The sequence below is a fragment of the Protopterus annectens genome, chromosome 4.part1 (assembly GCF_019279795.1).
Source record: "Protopterus annectens isolate FY-2018-M chromosome 4.part1, PAN1.0, whole genome shotgun sequence".
Classification (NCBI taxonomy): Eukaryota; Metazoa; Chordata; order Ceratodontiformes; family Protopteridae; genus Protopterus; species Protopterus annectens.
In genome coordinates, this window is record NC_056734.1 from 123,320,320 (window position 1) to 123,341,320 (window position 21,001).

Below are 21,001 nucleotides of genomic sequence, written 5' to 3' on the forward strand. Positions count from 1 at the left end.
GTATTTTGTGCCATTCTGCACTAAGTCCGAGCAGATCTGAGTATTGCCACTTAGATTCTTGACACAGCTAAAGAATGCCTTGTGGTTATCTTTGGAGTCCTTGGCAATTTTTCTTTCAAAGCTCGCCTTGGATGATTTTATGAGGGATCGTAGTTTCGTGCTGATACTGATTAGGGATGTCTTCCCTTCTTGGGATTTTACTCTTTTCTGTACTAGTTTCCTCCTTCTATTGTATAAGCTTGTTTATGGCAAGAGTCCACTAGACTGGTTTCCTTTTCTTGGAAGAGTGAGTCTTGGTTTTGCTTGGGATGGCATGATCCATGCATTCTTTTAGGTGCCCGTAGAATGCATTAGTAAAGAATTTTGCAGCTTGGACAGCGTTATCCTTCAGCATGGGGACTTTGAAACTTTCCACCTCGGTCTTAGTAACGTGAAGTTTGCTTTTGAAAAGTTTTTTTTTAAGAAAAACTCATGTACTAATCTAAATTTTTGACAAAACGTGAATCTTTCCCAACTGTCATCATCAAATGATATTCCGCTATTTGGATAACAATCCCTCTGTCTTCATCTTTATCTCCATTTCATGTGCTTATCATTTTATATTGTATTTAATGAAACATCTCCTCATTGTTTGCATTTACATATTGCAGAAAATAACTTACAATGGATTTACCTAAGAATAAAATTAAAAATAATAAAAAAAACTTTAATGAAATACATCTATAGCCAAGTCACTCCTCTTATTATAAATGTCATCTCAGTATCTCAACGCATAGCTTTCTGCTAGTCTGCAACTCAGTAAGCAACATGTACAAAAGTAGTTCATACAATGGCTCACTATAAATAAATGTCTGTGGTACAGGTATCAGCTTACAGTGTTCATTAAAGAAAAAACTTTACTAAACTGGTTTGTGCACTCAGCTAGCTCTTTTCTGTTGGCATAGAGGAATAAGGCACTGACTATGACCTTTGTGACCTAAATTTGATTAACTGTTCGGGCAACTATTAAAGATAATGGAGCTGATAGCGACAGAAAGTTACAACAAGGCTTCGACTGCTCATCTTTTAAGGGGGGAATGATGTGCTGGCAGGAGACCAGGAAAACACTGCAAGTCTAGCTGAGTGGGTGGTCATCAGAGGTGTTGATAAGTTAGGACCATGGGTGGAGTTGCTCACAACAACACCATGGCTCATTATTACTCTCCAAGCCTACTTAAGTGAAGTCAACATATAGAAACCAACCTCTGTGAGCACCACTGGATGTTTTGCTTTACAGGCTCACTCAGCTCCTGTGGCAGAGCTATCATCATAAAAATCCAGACAGCCCCTGCCTGAAGAAATTAATGACCCAGATGCCATTTCAGATAACTCCCACTGAGTGGGAAGAGTAGGGTTTGGGGAAAGTCACCCTGCAGTGAAGTACACACAAGCATAAAAAAATTAATATGCACTCATCCATACAATGCTCCACTATTCGTTGGAATTTAGACACACCTAATACTCAGTACCTATTTTCAGTCATCAATGTTAGGGAAGGAAAGTTGACCTGGGTATCTTCTCCAAAATAGAAATATACATTTTTCTTTATTTTCATTCTGCACGGCATCATTTCCATGGAGCTTATTATTCATGATATGTGACATTTTATCAACACCTTTTTCAGTGAAGATCATTTAGGTGATACCACTTAACAAAAATGGCATTTTCCAAAGATCGGGCTTAAAGAAAACAAGTAGTTTCCATGGGAGTAAACTTCCATACCTCCCATGTAGAGGAAGACAACAGTATCCCATACTTTAAAATGTGATATTCAAGGTGCACAATGTCTTGAAGAAACAGTGCATTGACCTTTAATACAAGTCATTTCCGAAAGCTGGTGTTAGTCAAATGATCTACAACATGATGGGCCTTAAAGAACAAGCCAGATACTCATTATCTGGACTGCATAGTGAACAAACTCTGTTCAATTTGTAAGAACTGATTTTACAAAGAACAACAGTATGAAATGTTGCATTTACAGAATCAGTAAAAGAATGCTGTTTCTCTAACAAAGTAGTGTTACAGTTATGGGCAAAGCCACCTGTAAACTTCATTCCATTGCTGAAGGAGGTGGACCACCCAACACACCTCCTAATATATTCAATTCTAGAGTTAGTGTGTTTTTTGAGTAAATTACATTTAGTACCGAGTGAGTTCAGTTTGTGAACAATGGAATTTTCCATTTCCCACATATTGCTAAAATGTCATGATTCAAACTTGTGAGTTCTGGGGGGGTCTATATTAGAACATCAAAGTTTCAAAACTTCGAATGTTCTAATATCGACCCCTATTCAGCGAAAGCTGAAAATATCGAAGAAACAGAAAAACGAATTTTTTCCTAGGGAAAGAATTCGGTTGTCCATTTCTGTTGCTTCAGTATTTTTAGCGCTGTGGTGGAAAGGTACGGGTCGGGTTCAATTAAGTGTGTGATTGAGTGCGGGTTAGGTAAGTTAGGGTTAGGGTGCAGGTTAGGTATGTGTTCGATTGTGTGGACATGAGGGTTAGGGCGGGTTAGGTATGTGTGCAACTGTGTGGATGTGAGGGTTAGGCCGGGTTAGGTGAGTTGGGGTTAGGGCACGGGTCAGGTAAGTGTGCGATTGTGTGGACGTGAGGGTTAGGGTGGGGTAGGTGAGTTAGGGTTAGGGTGCGGGTAAGGTGAGTGAGCGATAGTGATGGACCTTAGGGTTAGGGTTAAGGTAAGAGGATAGTTAGTGGTGTGTGTACAGTTTAGTGTAGGGTTAGGTGTAAGATTTTAGGTGTATGTGTGTAGATTGCTGTTTGTTTGGTGTGCTTGTGTTATGTGTATGTGTTTTGGAACAGCAATTTTTTTCCCTAGGAAAAAAATTGCTGTTCTGTATGTTTGATGTTTTCAGCTTTCGCTGAATAGGGGTCGATATTAGAAAATTCGAAGTTTTGAAACTTCGATGTTCTAATATAGACCCAGTTCTGGGAACACAGTTTCGACAAACTAAGCTTTGCTAAACTCCTGCACTACCTATTATGTGTGTTTTAATTTTCCTCTTTCATGTAATTATATTGGCTGAATCTCAAAGGCCTTACATGACTAAACAGGAGAAAAATAAATTATAAAATCCTAAATGTAAAATACTAATTTTTTTTTCCCTGATAATGTCCTCAGTAAAATGTAGTTCACTCAAGTTGCTATAACCTTGGAGCTGGTATAGTAAGTTAAGAGTATAACACCATCAATAAGTGGTTGAGTTTTTTGACAATGTGTTCTAATATTTTAGGAAAATGAAGTTTCAGTCTTTTGTTTGTAGGATTTTGAGTCAGTTTTTAACATGCAGTTTTTCATACCTTTCCATCATAGATCAACCAGGATTCTTTTGATATAACTCAGATATTTGAAATGTGGCTGATAGAATGGGGAGGAGGGTGTAAGGGTGGAAGTTAATATTATTATGTTGGAAAAGTAGCTAAAGTATTTCAGCATTAATTCATGACAAACCGATTTAGGGGAAAAGTCCAGTGAGGTATTAGGAACAATAAATATAGAAGCACATCTGGAGTGATACCGGATTTTCTGAAATGATTTAACAGTTAGAAAGCAGTAATAATGGAAATTATTGATTTCTTTCCTAAGTAGTTAAAACTACTGACCTTTATGGACTTCTTTTTATGTGTGACTCAAGCCACAAGGGTAGTGGCAAATTGAACATACTTGAGCAATTTAAGTTTCTAATCAGCTAACCTGTCTTAGAAGGGATTCGTTCACAGTATGCTGACAAAACCCACTTTGACACCAAGCAAATGCCACAGATAACCAGAAGTTATAAATGAATCTTGAATGCTCAGGCTATAGGGCAGCAACACCAACAACTGCACTAACATGCTCAAGGAAGTGCATAAATGTCCAGACTACACATGTTTGTGACCATTACATATCTATCAAAGTCTAGCTGAACAGAAGTATGGTCAATGCCGCACTTGTTATATTTAGTGGAGGAATGAACTGGAGGCCCTGAAGCCTTTATTACTACTTTAGAATGCATAAGAAGGCACTAAAATTGAACCTGCCTCAAGACTATTAACAAATGCAACGTTATTTGTTAAAAGGTGAAAATGCTGATATAAACACAGTGTGCCAATCACTGTATTTACAGTACTAGCTGAAGGGCACCAAAGTACCCCCCTCCTAGAGTTCACATTATCAAAGTACACACTGTGCAGTCAAAGGTGTGGTGCAGAGCATGAGCTACTTAATGCTGTAACTGCGGACTTGTGCAACCACACCATAAGTGCACAATACAAATCAGAAACACAAGATGTAGAAAGCTACTACAGGCTCATTGTTTCTGGTACTCCCACCAGGTTCAGTACTATGAAATTGCCACCTTTGTGACAGACCTTTGGAAATAGTACATTTTTTTCCAAAGGACTTTGATTTAACAACCTTACTATAGCAACCATTGTTTGAAACATTTTCTGCACCTTTTTTTAGAAATCAGAGAAAAAGGTAAAAGTTGACTCAGTAGAAAACACAAGTAAAAAAATAAAAAAAAATATGTGCATGGTTGCCACGGCCAGTAGAAGTGAAACTTCTGTAATGAAGTGTGAAGGAAAGCAAATTATACAGTGCAGTATAAGTTCCTTTGCACTTCCTTACAGAAGTTTCACTTCTACTGCACGTCAACCAAGCACATTCTTTTTTTTTCACAAACATTAAAATGTTCAGGTATCTGAGCCTGGTTCCAAGCACATTCTTTTTTTTTTCACAAACATTAAAATGTTCAGGTTTCTGAGCCTGGTTCCACAATATAGAAGGATAAAGAACTGATCATATCCTAGATAACCCTCATTTGATAAGTGGCTGGTAGGGGAGTGTGGTAGTCAGTGTCTGATGCCTGCTTTCCCATCCTGTGGGGAATAGATACAGTATGTCTCACTGCACCACTGATTCCATGAAGAGTGTTAGGGATTCAGGTAGCATCTGCTGGTGTGGTGTAGCTCATACCACATGTCAGTGAACAAATAAGCTAGAGAGTTATTGCTCAAGCTGGAGAATCAATGTGCTAGCGCTTGTCCCTGTGGAGAACAAACAGGATTATAGGGTGCTGATGGGAAGGTGAGATACTGAGGATACTGAAAGTTAAAAGAAATTCCTCAGTTTTCTGCAATTTTTTTCTGCTGCTGGCTGACAGAACATAGAAGTGATGTTACTCTTATTGCAATGATGAAGGTTTGCAGTACTTGTAAAATCCACTTGTTTTACAATCTCATTATTCTCCCTTGCTGAATCCTTATCTCCTGTTTTCTCTGTAACTCAGAATTTAAGATATCACACTAGGGCAACTCAGTACATGTAAATGCTTGCAGTGATCAACTCATTCAGTAGGCTTACACCATCCATTCTGAAGAATGAGTCTTCCGCACATCCAAGGGCTGTCTCAATAGTCTCTCAGTCATTATTAATAGACACTTAAGATATTTAGTTCCTTAAGTTATAGTATGCTTTCATTTCCCTATAATGTTGGAAGATAATGTGTCAAAAAAAAGTTGCCTTGAAGGGCCTCTCCTTAGCTTCAGTTCACATCCCTACTGAGGTTAAAGTGGAGAGTTACTCCTGATATTACACATCAGTTTCCCATCTAGACAATTTACTGCCAGACACAACAGACATAAACACATGAAAGCACTACTTGCAACTGATTTGTTAAAAAAATGATGTGTGGCTGCCAGGGATCACCCACTCACTTTCACTCTCCAGTCTCAGTGTGTGTGTGTGTGTGTGTGTGTGTGTGTGTGTGTGTGTGTGTGTGTGTGTGTGTGGATAGGTGGGTGGGTGTGTGTGTGTGCATGTATACGTGTGTGTGTGTGTGTGTGTGTGTGTGTGTGTGTGTGTGTGTGTGTGTGTGTGTGTGTGTGTGTGTGTGTGTGTGTGCACGCATATATAGGGGTGTGTGTGCATGTGTATAGATGTGTGTGCGCATGTATAGGGGTGTGTGTGTGTGTGTGTGTGTGTGTGTGTGTGTGTGTGTGTGTGTGTGTGTGTGTGTGTGTGTGAAGCTGAAGTAGAAGTACATACTTCCATTTCACTTTTCCATTACACTCAGAGCTCTCACACCATCTTATAAGAAGTTTCACTTCAAAAAAGTTATGGTCACTCTGAACTTGAGTATGGAGATGGCTTTTTAAACAAGTTTAGCAAAGCTTCTCCTTCAATAACTGATTATAGTGTGCGTTAGTGCTTCTGTGTCTGTGAGTTTATTTCATTCTGTCAAACACACAACTGGTCAGGACACACCCATTCATAACCTGCTCATCGTGTCCTGAACAAACAAAAATATTAAAATCGAACAGTTCTCTGTGAAGGCAACCCAGTAATTCCCATACCCCCCTGCAAACCTAAATAAAGTAACCATGAGTTCACAAAACAATGCAGAAAAGGAAAAATGTCCTTACCGTACTATTTTATGATCACAGACAATAATGTCCCAGTCAAATACACAGTACAAATAAAACATAAAATAGTCTCCCACACCCCTGCATCTCTATACTAATGCATTGATTACACAACAGAGGAGGAAATTTGAAACTCTACATCACCAGCAAACTGAGAACCTCCACGAAACCCTTGTGACAAGTTGCACACTTGATCAGTTGTGCTATCAATCATGTGAATGTATTTTACAAGTATATGTACCTGTGTATGTATGTATATGCATCTGATGCCAAAACTTTGATAGCCATACTTCGTGTATGTTAAAATTCAACCATTGTCATTAATTATATCAGAAAGCATCTGCACTAAAAATTTATGTAAACGTATCACTTTTTATTTTACATACAATCTCTGCACTCTTTTATGAACAAATATTTAATGAAATGTAATTTTGGTAGTATATTGACATACTTAACTGACAAATATTTTAAAGACACCCACTTATAACTGATGAAATACTTGGGATACTAATTATATCCATTAAGTTCCTGATACAAAATGTTTTTCCTACAAACATAAGTTTAGGAAAGGGAAGGAAAGTTGTCCATGTAGATATGTGTGTGTATGTATGTATGTATGAATGAATGTATGTGTGTGTGTATATGTATGTATGTATGTATGTATTTATTTATTTATTTGTCTGTGTTGACTGGGAAAGTCCAACTGGGCAAAGCCCATTTTTAGTTGAGGCCTAGGAAGAAAAGCTCCAACAGAAAAATGTAATATGCTCATAACAAAACAATATATTTTTTACAAAGATACATTACATAGATAGTTCTCAGGACATCTACATACAAGCAGGTAACTGCCTGGTAGTGACACTACACAAACACAAAATATGCATTTTTTTCTGTGGAGAAATTATATGTGATATTAAATTCCAAGTATAAAACATTTAGTATGCATAAACAGCTAATGTGTAATATATATGGCAAGCAGGCATTAGCAGAAGTATGCTTGTTAAAATGACATACTCTTGTACACAAATACTGTAACCTGTGGTAAGGCTAAGGGACAGAAAATTTTCATGAAAGAAAATCACTCCACTGAAATTCAAAGAGTTTGCTATAGCTCTGGAGAACTGCCTGACATGTGGTGTTTGCAATACTGTGGGATGAGGGAAGAAGCAGTGTATAGTGCAGTATGTACGAGAGTTGTTATACTTAGTGAGATCATATGCCAGTTGGAGTCCTCAAGCATTTAGGATGCAAACTACAACATGTACAAAAAAAATCTGCTTTTTTTGTATCTTAAATGCTGTACTCAAACAGTTTGGGCAAAGTCATATGTAATGCAATAATTACCTTATGTCTTACAGGTATGTTTTGCAATTAACGATAAGCAGCTTTTGGAATGAAACCTCTGGGTCATGTCTTAATATTAATTAAGACATCTTTTATGCAGGCATGATGCATTATCCCATGCTGTGTGCATCCATTCATTCACCCCAGGTGCTCAGAATTATGAAAACATTTAAAAGCGATACAGTCCTGGATATAATATAAATGTGTTTTCATAACTACTGCAGCCTGCTGTGTCTGCCCTTGACTACACCTCTAACTGCTTTACACAGCAATCAGATAAAGGCAACATATGCATGTTTAATAACAAAAGGGGGGAATCTTTTCTCTCAAATTAGGTCAAAGACATTCCAAAAGCTATACAAAAACAGAACACAGTGAAAATATTTTAATGAACAGTGGTCACCTGTACAAATGAATATATAAGACAAATGGTTTATATAACATCTCCACAATACACATATTTGAGGCTGTTACAAGACTGGATTTTTTAAAACTAAAAGAATATATTCTGGATGTTTCTCTTGTTCAAGTTAGACAGATGTATGCATGGTGAATCTAAGCTGCTTGAATTAAATTAAACTTTCCGAGGGGGAGTACCTTACTCCCCTAAATCTCCACTCTGAAATTTGTGCCTTCAGTATCAGAGTAAAACCTTTAAACGTTTAGTCATCAGGCAGATTTTTGGCTGACTTGTACTTTAATCCCAATTGTTTTTGTCAAAGGAACCTGCTCTTGTTAAGGTAAATGGTCATTACTTAGTTATTTTTTATTTTACATTTGTTAACTGGGAGAGTCCGACTGGATGCATGTCCATTTTCAGCGGAGGCCCGGGGAGAAAAGCTCCACATATACAAAAAATAAGTGACAATCTATAGTCATTGTTACTTTAAACTTTTTATGCTTTTTCTCCACCAACATCACTAGCAATGTTTAATAATAAAAAATGCTGGGGCAATATGTGCAAGAATACATATACATACACACAATTATGAGTACCTTAAGTACAAGTTAGGGTGGTTTTAATTACTGGGTAAAAAAGACAAAAGAATTCATATTTTGCAGTATTCTCTGTACATGTATTCTATTGTAGCTTACATGTTGTCGTTATTAAAGTTTCTCTCCTTCATGGCATCATTGTTGCTAGATTTTTTTCTTGGAATTATAAAACTTTTTTTAGATGTAAGTTTTTATTTTATTCTCTACACCTTAGTTCTGATAATAGTTCTTCAAGTACTAGCTCAGTTCTAATAAAGCCAGATAAGATACCAGACAGAAACCTATTTTCAGACTTCACTACAGACCATAACAGAAAAGGTAGCCCATACTACAGATATGCACACTTTACAAAAAAAAACATTTGAATACTGAGTATAAAATGTTGTTAGCAATTTTCAAGTGGTTTGAATAAGAATGAAACTAAAATTATGTGTGTGGCACCCTCTTCAGCAAAAATAGGAGCATTGCACAGACTGAAATGCAAATAATGCATGCCAAGAGATTACTACATGAACTGTCTACAGCCAATATTACAAGATCAGCAAGCATATAAAGTAGTAATTTCATCTGTCTTAATTATCACAGAGTTTGCCTAAAAGAAAAACTTTTTTGTCCAACTTAAAAAACTCCATCCAGAGAGCATCTCTGAAGTATTGTCAAAATCTACAGCAGCACTGTATTAGCATGGGATGCTAGCTTATCTCAACACATAATAGCATACTACCAAGAATAATAGCAGGCTGTCAACGGGATAGACAGAAAAACAATTAATTATGATAGGGTGGAAGAAGGGCTAGCTTTCAGTAAACTGCTGCCATATGGAAAGAGTTCAGTGGTGCGCCCACCACTGCCCACCACCATCACACCACAAATAGCACACAGTACCTCCTCCCATTCCCCCAACCTGGGCTATCCACACCATCCATATTACTTTTTTCTTTCCTTTATTACAGTTTTCTTTTTCACATCTTAACTAGGCAAGACTGCATTTTAATAACTATGGAGGAAATAACTAAATTAAGTGGGGGGCATGGGAGTTGCTAGACAGTTTGAAGCCATGGGGGAAGTCCTAGATGCTCAGAGGTCATTTCAGAGTTTCTATAAACAACCTCTTTCATCCAATGATGGCCTGAATAAAGAAAGAAATTCATAAAATATAAAAATAAAAAAAAAGAAAAAAAATTCAGTCTCATGTTTTCATGAGTGATTACTAGGCCAACAGCCCAAGGGGACCCTTTAAACCTAGTCATGCTTTCCAAATGTATCGGACAAGTTTTGATATCCTACATTCATTTTAAGGGGTATATATAGGCTTGGGCATCAGTGGAAAAGCAGTTGCAAGCTGCCTCTGTTTAATAGAGAAGTAGGAATCAGGCCAGGGGTAAATTTCAGATTCCCCATCCACTGGTCCAAGTTACTATTGAATTGGTTAGGGAAGAACTCTGCTTCATATGGATGGAAAGCATGTTCCATGGAAGGGATAGTCTCTGAGACACATACCTGTCCTTCCAGAATGTCTTATTTATGTTGCAGATGAGGTTTAGGACCGTAGACTGGGTAATTCTGATGCTATTTGTTTTGCTGATGTACAGTAGGTCCATCAGAGAGGGATCACAGGATGCTTTGTAGGCCAAGCATAGATTACAGCTCAGAAGTCTATATGAGACCAAGTACAGTGAAAGGGCTTTGAGGCAGTCTGTGTAGGGCATGTTGTTTATGCCCTGTATTGTTTTTATGAGGAACCTTTGTGGGCATTTTAGTTGTTCCATAAGTCTGGTTTGGTACACACTGAAGAGGGTGTTGTACTCAGTGACTTGTCTAATGAAGACCAAGTACAGTGGAAAAATGACATCCTTATTTACTTATTTGGCATTTGTTTACTGGGAAAGTCCGACTGGGTCATGAGGTACTCATTTTCAATGAAGGCTAGGGGAGAAAATCTCCAAATCCATCCTTGGACCTAGATGTCATATCCTTGCTTACAAGTTATATAACATAGAATGATTTTCTTACTACCAAAGACAAACAATGGTCAAAGGCAAGGTTACTGTCTACATGCATTCCCAAATTATTGCCACTATTCTTAGGGGTATATTATTAATGTGGTAGCTTCTAGGGGTAGCCATTTTTCCAAAGGACATTATTATACATTTCTTGGCACTGATTTTTAGACTGCAGTTCTGGCACCAGTTATTGGTCACGTCAGGCCTTCTTGGAGGTTATTTGTTTTTTAGAGGGATTCTATGACTGCAACTTGTCTGCAGTCATCTGCAAACGTGGTCAGTCACACGCCCGTAATGCTGGCTTTGTCTTCAGAAAAGTAAATGCTAAAAAGAAAGTGGCTCCAGCACCGAGACTTGAGGAACTCCACTAGTAACTGGCCTTTTTGTTAAGATACAGTTCCCTATCTTAACTTATCAAGTCCTATCTTTGAGGCATCTGCCTATACACTGGGTGACATAGTGGTTAATTCCTAATTTTGTAAGCTTGTCTACAATGCTTAAGTGGGGCTGAATGTTTTGGCTATGTCAAGGTAGGCAGTATACACCATTTTGCCCTTGTTTGTTGCTTTGGTGACCTTCTTGAAGAAGTCCACCAGGCTGAGTAGGCATAACCAGCCCTTGACAAAAACAAACTGGGTTAGATCCAGTGTCTGCAGGTTTTATATGCCATTGTTTATCATTTTCATGACAATTCATCAGTGGTATACCTAAAACATGGGTAGCTTTGAGGAGAGGGCAAAATGTGTGTGAAAGCAACTGCCCATCAAACTCTTTTGACAAAAGCATAGTGTGTGCATGTGTGTGTGGACATCTACAAACTCATGTGCCAGAGGTGTGTGTGTGTGTGTGTGTGTGTGTGTGTGTGTGTGTGTGTGTGTGTGTGTGTGTGTGTGTGTGTGTGTATGAAACTGCTTGAAATATATTATTGAGGCCATTATTCCTTTCACCTGATATCAGAGGTGTACACGGCCAAATATGACTATTTATGCTACAGGTGAAAGTATTCAATGACAGCCGGTTACTGATCCCTAATATAATCTGATCACAGTTAATAGCTGCAATGCAAGCCTTTGATATATATATTTGACTGCTAAGGTGTTAATCAATTAAGTGACTATAATTGTGGAGTATTGAGATAGTCTGTAGATGAAGGTGACTGCCCCCCCCCCCCCCAGCCAAAATATCTTTTAGAAGTGTAGTGATGAGAAGTACATCAAAACATTGGAAAGTGCTCTAAAATGCATCACAGAACATTACTTCCTCTGGATTACTTGACATCTCCAGTGTTAAAATGAGCTAAAAAAACAGGCTGTTTCATTTTTCTTACCTATAGCTGTCTTGGTGTTTTCTGAACTTTATTGATTATTTTACTGAATTTTATAACTGTTTTTGTCTGTTTGAATTAAGTTGCTGGCTTTGTGTCTTAAACAGTCACCTGGCTGTTACAATATTAGATTGCATCTCCCTTTAGTTAATCAAAGTGTTGTTCCTGTCATTTTACACATTTGTATTACTTTTTTTGCATTAAATTACAGTTTCAGAAGAAAAAAAATCACTTATATTCTGCATTTTAGAGTAGCCTTCATTTGTGTGATTCATAGTTTTTCCATTTTGTTGTACTGAGTGTTCTCCTTTGTTATTTCATAAGATGTAATCCCCATTGGCTGAACAAAATATTTTCTTTTCCCTGTGACTTTCCACTTTTTTCCACTTTTACATTTAACCTTACATTAAATTACAGTTTCAGTTGTTTTTTTTTTTTTTTTGGTTAGGATGCAAACATGGTGAAAGCAATAACCTAACAGTACTTGCAGCCATTTGCCAGATATCTTTTCCTAAGACTTCATAAAACTGAGTATGCAGCACATCTGCTGAGAGAGTTTTCTGGCATTTCCAAGTTTAAACTTCACATAAGGACTAGGGAAATATTTTCTCCTTATTGCACTTATTTATTTGTGTGTGTGTGTTTTCTGAACTTTATTGCTTATTTTACAGAATGTTATAGGTTTTTTACAGTTTGTTCAGATTAAGCTGCTGGCTTCAGTATCAGATTGCATCTCCCTCTAGTTAACCGATGTGATAGCCCTGCTACTTTTCAGTTTTGTATCCCTTTTTACAGTAAATTACAGTTTTAGTAAAAAGTGTTTGCATTGTGTGTTTTTTGTTACACTGTTTACCTTTATTTCATTACATAGGCTCCCAATTTTAAGCAAAGCGCTTTCCTTGTGACATTCCACTCTTTTTTCCCCACTTTAATGTTTAATTTTATATTAAATTACAGTTTCAGTTGGTTTTCTGTTTGGGTATAAACTTGCTGAGAGCAATAGTGATTATTCACTGACGGAATAATTTACTGCTGTTTCTGAGGGGCCAACTGACAAAACTCCGCCGTAACAGCTACAAACAAATGCAATCTGAGGGTCATGCTGCTCATTGCTAGAAGTCTAAATCTCAAGATGCACTCGCTCGAAGCTCTCCTCAAAATGGAGAATGTCAACATCTGTGCTGTAACGGAGACCTAGTTTAAAGAGGCAGAAAGCACCCCTGAGCTCCCAGGCTACAACTCATTCCATACCTTTTAGCCCTAGAATACTTCCGGAAGCACCAAAGGCAGTGGTGTTGCCATATTCTTAAAGGATCACACACCTCTAGCCTGGTAGCCCAGCATAATGCATCCAAGATACTTCAGGTACAACTAACACTGGGTAAGATGGCGATACAAGTCATAGCCTGCTACAGAACCCCAAACAAGTCCGTAGACTCTCACTCCAAGTTCCTAAGCACCCTGGAATCTATCAAGGTCCAACCCAATACTATCAAACTGGGTGACTTCAACTACCCTTCCATCAACTGGGAAAACTATTCAAGTGTCAATGTATAGGCCCAACACTTTCTGGAATTTATCAATTCCAATGCCCTGGACCAGCTCAATCTGACCCCTACTAGAGGAAGCAATATCCTCAAACTGGTTATCACCAACTTGGGAGACCATTGCTCTACACCTATAGTCAATTCCTCTCTGGTTAACTCCAACCACAAACTGATCACTATGGTAATTTTCATCTCACCTACAACCCCCGCTAAGGTGACCACCCTGAAAAATTCTCTTAAGCCGACTTTGGGCTCCTAAAAACAAAGGTGGTTAACTTCTCAGCACCCATGCCAATGGAAAATAGCTGCATGACTGCTGAATCATACACCAATGCACTGTACGAACACATACACAAATGCATGGACGTGGCCATACCAAATAGAACTAAGATGCTCTCCTCCAAAAAAAGGAAGCCAATCTGGTGGTTCCCAGCCATCAAACTCTACAACAGAAGGAAGAAACTGTTGCAGAAAAAAATGAAGACACAAGACTGGAAAACCTCCCTTATCAGTCTCAACAAAAAGCTGAGATCCCTTATCAAATCTGCTAAAGCCAGCTATGAAGGCAGAATTGCAGCTGACACCAAACACAACCACAAAGCCTTCTATAGCTATATCAAAAACATCCAAGGCAATACCCAGATTTGCTCTGAGTTATTGCACAACGGCACCTCCTATACTGAGCCAACAGATATAGTCAACAGATTCAGTGCCAACTTTACCCCCCCCAAGGGCCCTATCACAATACTAGAAGAAAGCCTGGTACCCACCATTTCTGCGGCACAGGTAAAAGCTGCATTGTCCAAAGCCAATAATACAGCATCCATGGGACCTGATAATATCCCAGGCTGCATCTTACATGAGCTACAAAACGAACTGGCACCAGATCTGTATGTCCTGTTCAATCACAGCCTTACCTCAGGCTATGTCCCTAATGAATGGCGCACTGCTACAGGCATCCCGCTCCATAAAGTGGGAGCAACTGCAGACCCTGGGAACTATCGCCCCATTAGCCTGACGAGTCTGATATGCAAAGCTATGGAGTGCATAATCATGGATCTGCTTAACAAAGATATAGGCAATCTCCAAACTCTTGACCCCATACAGTTTGGCTTTGTCAAGGGAAGATCCTGCTTGCTGAACCTGGTTGACTTCTTTGAGGCAGTCACAAAGGCTGTAGATGAGGGTAAGGCAGTACATAGAGCCTACCTCGACCTGGCCAAGGCTTTTGATACCATTCCCCACTCAGGTATCATTGAGAAACTCATCAAACTAGGCATCAATCCTTACATCACTAGGTGGGTTGCAAATTGGCTCACAGGCAAGACCCACAGAGTGAAAGTTGCGGATTCCATGTCAGACTGTTGACCAGTCATGAGTGGAGTCCCACAGGGCTCGGTCCTGGGCCCTCTCCTGTTTGGCATCTATTTCTCAGAAGTCCAGGCCAACACAGAAGGACTCTGACTGACCAAGTTTGCTGATGACTGCAAGCTAGGAGTCATTATCAACTCCCCAAGTAAAGCAGACATCCTACAAAAGGGCCTCTCTGAGGCCAGTGACTGGTGTCAGAACCATGGCCTGAAGCTTAACACCAAAAAATGCGTTATCATCCCCATTGGAATAAAAAACATGAATTACCACGTTAACGGGATGTCACTGAGCACTGAAGATAAGAGATCTGGGCACTCAGGTCGACAGCCATCTCACCTTCGACGACCACATTGCCACTCTGGTCAGAAAGTCCTTCTGCATGGCACATCTTATAAGCAAAGGTTTCGCATCCAGGAAGAAAGAGGTCATCATCCCTCTCTACTCATCCCTCATTAGACCAATCATCAAATATAATGCACTGTTTGCAATGTACCTGACCAGACACCTACAAAAGCTGGAGAGGCCACAAAAGTACCTCACAAAAAGGATCCTAGGCCTTAAACACATGTCCTACATGGACAGACTCAAGAAACTTCAGCTGTTCTCAGTCTCTTATCATCTACTTAGAGGTGATCTCTGCTTGACTTATAAAGCCATGTCTGACCCAGCCCTTATTGAAATGCTACACCTAAAGAAATCCCAATCCCCCCATGCCACACACTTCAGAGATCACAACCTCATTACCACAATTAACAGAACATGCTGGAGGGACAGATTCATCTCCCAAAGATTGCCCATACTCTGGAATAAGCTTCCCATTCACATCAAGCAGAGCACCTCACTGGCCCTCTTCAAGAGAAATCTTGATGAGTGGATGGGTAACAGAAAGTTCAGCCCAGGAATCACACCAGTTGCCCTACTGGCTGGGGCACTGTGAACTAATATCAGGTGTCTCGGTGCCGGGCAATTTTTTTTTTTTGGCTAGGTTTGTAAAGGCTCCAGGGCCATTAGCCTTATACACACCTATGAATCTATGAACACTATTGGCTGGAGTTCTGGCTGGTTTATTACTGGTTCTGTCATTTTACTTCCTGCATTTAACAGTGAGTGGGCAGTATCACTCAACACAGTATTCAACAGACGCAGGCATTTTCAGTTTCAGATTCGCTCTTTGGAACCTAGTTAACTCCACCTTCTAGTGAAAGCTGTATAAATCACAGAATTAAGCAATGGTACATTATTTTACATCTAAAGCAGATCTCAAAACTAGACTATACTCATACTTAGATTATACCAAATTATTTACAGCATACCTAGTTTTGGTGCTTGAAACTAATTTCTTATCTAAATTTATTATTTTACCCTAATTTAATTTAATTTCTTAACTAAAAACCAAAATACTATTATCTTCTCCTTTTCACCCAACAAACCAACCTTATAGCTTGGCAAAACTAGAATACTGACTGCATACTATTAACTTAGTAACCAAACCTTAATTATGTTATGTCTACTAAAATGAATTAATATTTTGATTTAAGAGCTGAAACACCATTATATTCTCTTATCCCTCCCTAACATGCCTCACTCCCTTGGTAAGAATGGAGGTTATGTCAACTAGTCCAGCGAGCCTAATAGCACTTGGTATACCTAGGCAATCTAAGAATTACCTGATGATTAAAGATAAGGCTATTTCACCTTACTCACCATTTTTACTTGTAAGACATGCAAGCATAGGATGAGATGCTTGACAACCATATTTGCCTCACCAAGGATGGTTTACACCTCTCATCCCAAGGCTTCTGCATATTGGCAAAAGCTTTTCTTGCCACCCTTGTGCATTTTCAAGGCAGGGTCTAGCAGATGGACCTCCCAATCTAACAACTGAAACAAAACTACCACTGGACCATATCAAGATGGCTCTACTTAATGTTAGAAGTCTACAATAAACTGCTTGACAGTAAGACCCTCCTACATTTGGACCACATTGATGTTTGCGTTGGGTGCTTAAACCAGGTCTCTGTAACAGACAGCACCCCATCAATACCTGAGTTTTGTGCTTACCACTCATTTAGACAGACCTGTGTATCCGTATATGCTAGGGGGTCACATTAGCTTGACACTGATACCTAGAGACACTCAAATCAGAGCTTATAGAGATTCAAATCATGTTAAATAAGATTAACTATCAGATAAATGTGGAATACAGAACTAATTCCATACCTTCAGAAAACAACACAACATTCCTAAATATTCTTATTGAACTCCCCATAAGTAGAAATGTTGTTACCCTACATTATTTTAACTATGAAATGAATAACTGGGGGATCTACTCCACCAACACAAGATATGCTCAAACATTCTTAGATTTTATCAAAAAAAAAAAAAAAAAACTCCCTGGACCAGTTTGTTAAAGAACCAACTACAGAACTGAATCTACTTGACCTGGTCATAACAACATAGCATCTGTTATGTACCAATCCCAAGATATCTCCTCTTTGATCAAGTCAGACCACAAACCCTGTAACCTTCACTATAACCCCCCCCCCCCCATCAACAGAAGCAAATATCACAGAGTTCAAATCTTTAACATACAAACCTCCAATAATTCTATTATGAAGTCTCTAAATTTGAGTATAATAGTATTATCAGTAATGGTGATAATGCAAATGGTCATGCAGATAAGGTCTTCTTGCCCCTGGACAAATGTTATTAAACTGGCAATCCAAAAAATCCTAGCAGATATGGAAGTTTAAAAGCAAACCAGTGTGGTGGTCCTCTATTAATAAACTAACTCCTAAAACTATATAGCAGAGCAAATGACTCTCAAAATAAGAAGCAAGTCTAACAGCTAGATGAGACATAAGTAAATGAAACCTACCCATGAACTCGGACTAGTTTCAGAAGTGAAAGACAATCAGTAAGTCTTCTTTAGTTATGATGTAAAAAAAAACAAGAAATAATACCCAGTATTGTACCAAGCTTATTTACAATGAAAGTAATTCTTCTGATCCAGTTGATATTGCTATAATACTGGCAAATAAATTTAATGTAAACTTCACACCTGAGACACCTACTCTAAACCCACCTTTCCCTGATGGAATCAACCCACCTAATGGAATGAAGGAGCATATACTGATGGTACTATCCAACAAGAATTCCTTGACTATGGGGCCTGACAACATACTCAGTTGCCTAGTTAATAATAATAATAATAATAATAATAAAAGTAGTAAGCAAGCATTGGTGGAACCACTCTCAAACTCTTCAACAGGAGCCTAGCAACTGGCTTTGTTCTATGGGAGTGGCACACAGCTCTTGGGATACTACTCCACAAGGGTGACCCCACATCAGACCACAGGAATTAAAGAACCATCAGTTTAAGGAGTCTTACATGCAAGGTCACAGAACAATCCATAACTAAATTAACTAACTACAATATCAAAATTTTTATCAGACTTTATCCCCAGCAGTTTGGCTTTGTCAAGGGTAGAACCTGTCTAATGAAAGTACAGTTGTATAGATAAACTTACCATAACAATAGATGTCCTAATGATCATTGCTGCAGTAGCCTTAGCTATATGGGTTGTATCCCACCAAGAATATAACAGCCAGCCAGCTTCCAAAGCTTCAGGGCACCTTCCATGCACCCAAACTGTCAGGCAGTTCAAGGTGCAATTACAAGTTTGGGTGCCAAGCCCTTCAGAGCTTTTCTGCCAATAGAGAGAGGGAGGCTGATTCTGGAAAGGACAATGCTTGGAAGAACAAAAAATAAACAAACACACCCTGGTCTAAACAACATACTAAAAAAAAGAGGTCTGGAGGGAGGGAGCTGCTCACTGGAGCAGTAATCATTCAAACATCTACTGTTATGGTAAGTTTACTTACACAACTATAAAATTTTCATCACATTGATCACTGTTGCAGCAGCTATATGAGTATATATGGGAGGTGGAAGGAAAAGATTCCAGGAGCCCATGGAGAATGGCCCTCGCAAAGTCTGACCTAGAGAAGGAATCAAGTTTATACTGCTTAGAAAAAAGTATGTGCAGAGGACCAAGTTGCAGCTTCAACAATACTTCTAGAATCCAAACCTTTCCAAAAAACAATAGATGAAGCTAATGTGGGCCTTGGCCCTGCCTGGAAAAATGTTGCTGTGATGAGTATAAAAAAATGTAATAGCCTAAAATAAACATTTGGAAACATTCTGTATTGACACAGGCTGTCCCTTCTTCTTACCTGCACAGGAAAAGAAGAACAGATCTGATGGTCTGAAAGATTTAGTGTGTGAGTCGTCAGTGGACATGCAAGGTACAGAGTATACTTTCTCCCTCATTTTAAGATCAGTAAAGAAAATGGAGAAATGGATAGTCTGGCTTAAAGTAAAGTAAAGTCTGATACCACTTTAGGCATAATAGACAACATTAGTACTCAAGGAAACCCTGTTCCTATGAAAAAAATGAGATAGCAAAGACTTACCACTGGAGCTTGCAACTCAGTCTTCTTGAAGAGGCCAGAGCAATCAGTAAAACTGTTTTCCATGTTAAGAACCTCAACTAGCTGCTTCAAATGGAGAAAGTGTTAGCTTCTCTAACACAAAATTAAGATCCCAAGAAGGAGCCACTTGTTTTCTTGGAGGTCTCTTAAGTAAAACCCCTTTCAAAAACACTTTGACATGAGAAAGCCTTAAAAGAGGATGACCCATGGGCAGACATACTGAAATGGACAATAAATGAACATTGACGGAGGCGTAAGGACGATCATAGGAAAGTCTCACAAATATTGTAAAGCCAGAGAACTAGCCTGAAATGGGTGCTAGTTATGTTTTATTAGCACTAACCAGAACACCCTTCCCATTTGCTAATATATGATTTTATAGTAGCAGGCTTTCCTTCCTCCATTAGTACCTGCTGCATGTCCTCAGTGAATAGGCATCTAAAGGAAAACAAAAGCCTATAACTCAGACAGACAGCTGAAGTTGATTTGGGCTGGAGTGTATCAAACACCCCTGTTCTTGTGTGACTAGATACATTCTGTGAGGAAGCTTGTGGTAATTGCCTCTGGCTATTTCCAAAACAAGGAAGCACCACTGTTGCCCGGGCCAGAAAGTGAGTCATCACAAATATCTTGGGGGATTCCATCTGAATCTTCAGAAGTACCCTGGATATCAGTGGAAAAGCATGCAGGCACCTTCATGTCAAAGAAAAAGTCATTTGTCTTACGGGGCCTTCTAGCATGAAGTCCTACAATAAAATATTGCCATCTAATTATTTAGACAAGACAAAATGGATCTACTAATGGAACTCAACAAAGATAAATCAAATCTTCGACCCTACCCCCCATCTAGTTTGCATATGTGATGGTCTTCCCTGTCCTGTTCAGCTTGTTTGCCACACAGTTTTGCTCTGACAGAATGTAGAATGCCTGTAGAGTGAGATTGTGTTGCGAAGCTATATCACAAGGTAACATGGTTAATCTGCAAAAGGGGTACAGCCTGGCTCCCTCTGCTTGAAAATGTACCAGATGACTGTGGTGTTATCTGAAACAACTTGAATAGGTCCTGGGGGCAAAGATGATTCAAAGAGTTGAATGCCTTGATCGGGGCAAGCATCTCTTTCATATTTATGTTCTTGCATCTGTCCTAGGTTTCCCAAACACCTTACACTATCATCCCAACTGAATCTGCTCCCCAAGCAAAGTCCGAGACATCTGTGATGACTGACTGTATTGGAACAGGGAGGGATAACGGGAGACCAGAATTTAGGAATATTTACCGTCTCCACCAAGTAATTTTTCTACTAACAACCACCAGCACTGGGATTTGAAAAGACAAGGGATGTTGAAGCTGGGACCAAAGAGACTTCAAATACCATCATATCTGTCTTATGTGAAGTCTTGCCAGAGTTATCATAAGAATCATAAATGCTATGAGACCCAAAATCTTGAGATATTCCCTC